Here is a 6,326-nt window from a genome sequence, read left to right as displayed (position 1 = left end):
CTATATTTTTTTTTGGGGGGGGGTGTGAAAAAATTCCTATGCCCCACAAATAACCCAGAGATGCATTTTAAATAAAAGGGCACATTCTACTCAGGTAAAAACACGCTGATTCCTGGACCATCCGCGGGCCGGATTTAGAAGGCGATTGGGCCTTAGTTTGCCTACCCATGGTATACAAGTTGACGCATCATCATGATTCTGAAAAATATTTGCAATATTACAATAATAGATAAAAACAGATATGAATTAATGGAAACATGACTTGGACATGCATGATTTAACAATGAAATAATGGAACCACAGAGATGGTGGACGGAAGTCAAGGGATTGTAGAAATCCCACCTTTCACTATTGTATTGATTTTATAAACAGTATGTAAAATGATAAAGATGATTTTAAATCAAATTTTTTCTTAATGTTTTTTGTTATGTTTGCTATAATGAAAACTAATAAAAATATTTTTTTAAAAAACTATCAAGCATGAATCTTGCATGAATCTGCACTGTACATGTAAGACAGTACTATACCATTTTAATAGTCCTGTCTTCCCCCAAAGAATCATGGGAGCTGTAGTTTGTTAAGGGTACTGAAAGCTGTTAGGAGAACCCTATGCCCCTCACAGAGCTACAGTTTCTAGAGTGGTGTAACAACCAATCCATCTTCCCAATGCACTTCAGGAACAGGGGGATAGGGTCTCCTAACAACTCTGAGCACCCGCTCAAGGATTCTTTCATCCACCATACACCCACAGTATTATGCAGAAAACTCCACAAATTTTGATTGCTATAAGAATCACTCATGTGTGAGAATGTGTGGGCAGCACACACAATATAAATATATCTGTAAGCAATACACAACCTAGCAGTTGTGCCAACCTAGCAGTTTGAAAGCACGTCAAAGTGCAAGTAGATAAATAGGTACCGCTCTGGCGGGAAGGTAAACGGCGTTTCCGTGCGCTGCTCTGGTTCGCCAGAAGCGGCTTAGTCATGCTGGTCATATGTATGCCGGCTCCCTCGGCCAAAAAAGCGAGATGAGCGCCGCAACCCCAGAGTCGGTCACGACTGGACCTAATGGTCAGGGGTCCCTTTACCTTTAAGCAATACACAAATGAATCTGATTGGGCCAGGTTTTCCAGACACACACATGAATTTGCAATGGCTACATCTTATGTGTTTGCTGCTGGAAGTCCTGTAACAATACCACTGTTTCTTTCAGCAAGAATTACATTAGTGTTTTCCCTAAATGGGTGCATATGGGTGTGTAAAGATGCATATAGAATCCAAGTATATATAATGCCGACATTGCAAGTTTGCTGTAATATAGTATTGGTCTTTCCTGCCACAATCGTGGTGTGTGCAGCTGCCTTAATAGAGCCATCAATCTTGTCATTTAACCTTCACACACCCATTCAGATTCAGGCCTCATCATGGGACTGAAACTGCCTTGGTCGCGCTGGTTGATGATCTCCGGCGAGCTAGGGACAAAGGTGAGAGTTGTTTCCTGGTTCTGCTGGATCTCTCAGCGGCCTTTGATACAATCGACCATAACATCCTTCTGGACCGTCTAGAGGGGTTGGGAGCTGGGGGCACTGTTATACAGTGGTTTCGCTTCTTCCTCCTGGCCGTGTTCAGAAAGTGGTGGTGGGGGATGAGTGTTCAGACACTTGGGCCCTCACTTGTGGGGTGCCTCAGGGTTCCGTCCTCTCCCCCATGCTTTTTAACATCTATATGAAGCCGCTGGGAGAGATCATCAGGGGGTTTGGACTGGGTGTCCATCAATATGCAGATGATACCCAGCTCTACCTCTCTTTCAAATCAGAACCAGTGAAGGCGGTGAAGGTCCTGTGTGAGTGCCTGGAGGCGGTTGGAGGATGGATGGCGGCTAATGGATTGAAATTGAATCCTGACAAGACAGAAGTACTGTTTTGGGGGGACAGGGGGCGGGCAGGTGTGGAGGATTCCCTGGTCCTGAATGGGGTAACTGTGCCCCTGAAGGACCAGGTGCGCAGCCTGGGAGTCATTTTGGACTCACAGCTGTCCATGGAGGTGCAGGTCAATTCTGTATCCAGGGCAGCTGTCTACCAACTCCACCTGGTACGCAGACTGTGACCCTACCTGCCCACGGACTGTCTCGCCAGAGTGGTGCATGCTCTAGTTATCTCCCGCTTGGACTACTGCAATGCGCTCTACGTGGGGCTACCTTTGAAGGTGACTCGGAAACTACAACTAATCCAGAATGCGGCAGCTAGACTGGTGACTGGGGGCGGCCGCCGAGACCACATAACACCGGTCTTGAAAGACCTACATTGGCTCCCAGTACGTTTCCGAGCACAATTCAAAGTGCTGGTGTTGACCTTTAAAGCCCTAAACGGCCTCAGCCCAGTATACCTGAAGGAGCGTCTCCACCCCCATTGTTCTGCCCGGACGCTGAGGTCCAGCGCCGAGGGCCTTCTGGCGGTTCCCTCATTGCGAGAAGCAAAGCTACAGGGAACCAGGCAGAGGGCCTTCTCGGTAGTGGCGCCCACCCTGTGGAACGCCCTCCCATCAGATGTCAAAGCGATAAATAACTACCTGACATTCAGAAGACATCTTAAGGCAGCCCTGTTCAGGGAAGTTTTTAATCTGTGATATTTTAGTCTATTTTTGGTTTCTATGGAAGCCGCCCAGAGTGGCTGGGGAAACCCATCCAGATGGGCGGGGTACAAATAATAAATTATTATTATTATTATTATTATTTCCCAGTTGCTTTGATACAGCCAACCACTTCCTACAGTAAACCACTGCAGGAAGCCTTCCTCTGTTTGCAAGATCTCCAGTGCTCATTTTCTTTGCACATGCTGGGCTTTCTAGGGATGAAATGGGAGAACCCCAGACAGACAGCTTTTAAAAGAACTGAATATTGTAACCGTAACTGGGCTCCCATTGATATTTGCTCAGGGCACCTCAGTGGATCTCATTTGCTGAATCAGCACTCTGAACGATGTGCACTTTGAAAGCCAAGCATTAGCCTCTTCCTAATTGCTAACCCCATTTGAGTGTTTCAAGGTTCAGGAGATGACCTTTCTCCTTTCCTTTTCTGAGTTTTGAGATTACAGGTTTCTCCATTACAAAACAAGCTCTTGTGTATTAAACCCTGAGTTCCTTTGACAAGATAACTGCCTCGTATTGCTTTCTGCCGGCTGCCTCACTTCTCCCTCTGAAGAAGCCTGCAACCTATGAGAGTTGCTGCCACATCAACATTAATCTGAAAAGGTGTCGTTTGATTCCTAGTAACCGTAACCAAACATTGACACTGCTATTGCAGGGTACTTGGGCAGGACATGATTTCAGTCAATGCAGGGAAATGCAATTGATCCATGATATTAAGAGTGCTGCAATCTGTCATATCCCTTGGGCTTGTCTCCCCATCTTTCCCCCAATGTCTGCATAAAAAGCTGTGTTTGCAAAGGGTCACCTCTGTGTGAGCAGTTGCTCATGTGTAGGCTAGATCTTTCCGATGCCAGCCTCAATGGTGCCACTGTATTCTGCTCTGGTCAGACCTCACCTGGAGTACTGTGTCCAGTTCTGGGCACCACAATTCAAGAAGGACACTGACAAACTGGAACGTGTCCAGAGGAGGGCAACCAAAATGGTCAAAGGCCTGGAAACGATGCCTTATGAGGAACGGCTAAGGGAGCTGGGCATGTTTAGCCTGGAGAAGAGGAGGTTAAGGGGTGATATGATAGCCATGTTCAAATATATAAAAGGATGTCACATAGAGGAGGGAGAAAGGTTGTTTTCTGCTGCTCCAGAGAAGCGGACATGGAGCAATGGATCCAAACTACAAGAAAGAAGATTCCACCTAAACATTAGGAAGAACTTCCTGACAGTAAGAGCTGTTCGACAGTGGAATTTGCTGCCAAGGAGTGTGGTGGAGTCTCCTACTTTGGAGGTCTTTAAGCAGAGGCTTGACAACCATATGTCAGGAGTGCTCTGATGGTGTTTCCTGCTTGGCAGGGGGTTGGACTCGATGGCCCTTGTGGTCTCTTCCAACTCTATGATTCTATGATTCTACCCCAGTCCCAATGGCCCCATGCAGCTTGCCTCCTTGCTGTTCCAGCCTCAATGAGGGAGCCTGGAGTGGGGTACCTGGTTGCACCCCCTCATAAATTTGCACCTGGAGCCACAGCCCCCCCCAGCCCCCACACTGCTTGTGGAGCATGGCAAATCCCATTGCAAAATATTGCAAGTGTTGTTATGATTTTATTGACATACCACTGAAAGAATATTCCTACAGTGAAGATCACTACCCTGCAGTTGAAGTGCAGGACCATAGTTCATGCCAGACTGACTGGCTTCAGGTATTCCCTGCTCTTCCCACATATACCTGATCTTATCCTTGTAAGTGACCATACACAGGAGTAGCTGGTACGCTATTCTGTTACCACTGAATTTGCTTCAGAATTGAAGGAATGCTATAGATAGGAACATAGGAATATGCTGCCTTATGCTGAGGCAGGCATTGGTCCATCTTGCTCACTCCTGTCTACACTGGCAGAGGCTGTCCAGGGTTTCAGGCAGGGTTTCCTCCCAGCCCCACATGGAGACACAGGGTGCAAACCTGGGACCTTCTGCATGCAAAGTAGATGCTCTAACCACTGAGAGACACTCCCTTCCCTCCAAGCTCATAAAAACGCCCCCCCTTCTTTTGATGCTACAATGAGTGTCGTTGGCGATAAAGAGCAGCAAGAACAGAACATTGTCTTCTTATTTGAAGAGTATCAGACATCTTGCTATGCATATATGATGCGCCCCAGGCAATCTCAAAGGAAATCTAATCATCCAGAATCCTTTTAACATCTGACTAGAAGGGCAATCGCTACCCACTCTGGTCAGTGACAGCTATAAATCCCAGGACTGAAGGGTGACAACAATGAACCAAAAATATATCTGACAACTTGCACTCACGCAAGAAACTCCACTACAGAGGTTAACTGCTTAGGACAGTGTTTCCCAACCGGTGTTCCGCGGCACACTACTGTGCCGTGAGACATCGGCTGGTGTGCCGTGGGAGGGAGGCGGGCAAGTCGGGCGGCGAGAGGCGGCGGCGGCGAGGATCCGCGTCGAGCCGGGGGCGGCTCCGCGGTGGTGGTGCCGAGCGGCGGGGCAGCGCGCGCAAAAGGGAGGAGCGCGAGACAGCGGAGGAGGAGGAGGCCGGCATGTCCGGGCAGCAGCAGCAACAGCAGCAGCAGCAACTCCCGGCGACGGCTCCTCAAGCCCCGCCGCCGCCCCCTCCTCCGCCCGCTATCGCCGCCACCACCACAACAGCCGCCGCCGCCTCAGCTGCCGCCGTCCCTCAGTCCCTCGCTCTGCTGCCTCCTCCCACCCCGGCAAGGGGGAGGGAAAAAACTTTCACTTTTGTGCGTCCCTCCCGGCGTGACGCTGCGCGCTGACGTCACGGGGGAGGGGCTTTAATGGTGGTGTGCCGCGAGATTTTTTTCCGGTAAACAGGTGTGCCGTTGCCCAAAAACGTTTGGGAAACACTGGCTTAGGAGATGCTGCATCTGGCATAAGAGATGTTTGGCATCATGAACCTTCCCTCCCTGATATTGTATGACAGCATTAGCATTGAGACACTGCAAGATAAGGAAGTGATGCTTCCTTGGCTTTTAGCTGCTGCTGCTGTATCATTGCACTGCCTCATTTTTAAACCCACACCGATTGGAAATAAAGCAGTACGACTGTTTCCAAACCATTTGCAGGTGCAAATAGTAATAAAAGTGATACCATGTATGACTGCCCCAATAGCATCATGAGCACAAATCATCATGAATGTGTAATAAATGGGAAATCAACATTTTACCTTAACTAATGGGAAGTACTTCCATGAAGAGACATGCCCTCTCTATAACTAGGCAACTCCACATGGATATATTAAAGTAATAAAACACTTATATTAATGAAAATAACATTAAAAATGCATTATTTGAGAGGAAACTGCTTTGCAAAAGAAATGTGTATATTAGGCAGCATTGCAAACAAAAGCAGGTATACGAGGAGAAATTCACAGTAAATGGCATGAAAACTTTGTTGAAAAATGGAGGAACTGAATTTAAGACAGGAAAGCTGAATGTTTGCCCACCCCTCCCAGAACCACAAGCCCCTTTATGAGTGTGGAACTGTGTGTTTCTTTGGATCCTAGTTGAAACATGTAGCCCAGTCCTTGGTCATATCAGAGACAAAGATGGCAAACTAAGGCCACACTTCTACTTGTCCCATTGATTTCCCTCAGGAAAATCTGCTGTTTGCTGCTGAACTGGAACAAACCTTAATTGGTTTTTCCGTGGA

At 47.7% G+C, this 6,326-nt stretch overlaps 1 protein-coding gene across 4 annotated transcripts in view; it reads right to left on the bottom strand.

Annotated features, from left to right (window-relative positions):
* Nucleotides 1–6,326, bottom strand: part of KCNH1 (potassium voltage-gated channel subfamily H member 1) — a 249,115-nt gene that overhangs the window by 58,306 nt on the left and 184,483 nt on the right. The gene's annotated exons all lie outside the window — the stretch shown is intronic.

This window comes from Podarcis bocagei, assembly GCF_964188305.1.
Source record: "Podarcis bocagei genome assembly, chromosome: 3".
Taxonomy (NCBI): Eukaryota; Metazoa; Chordata; class Lepidosauria; order Squamata; family Lacertidae; genus Podarcis; species Podarcis bocagei.
Note: the sequence above shows the minus strand (reverse complement) of the source record. Positions and strands in the feature narration are given on the sequence as shown.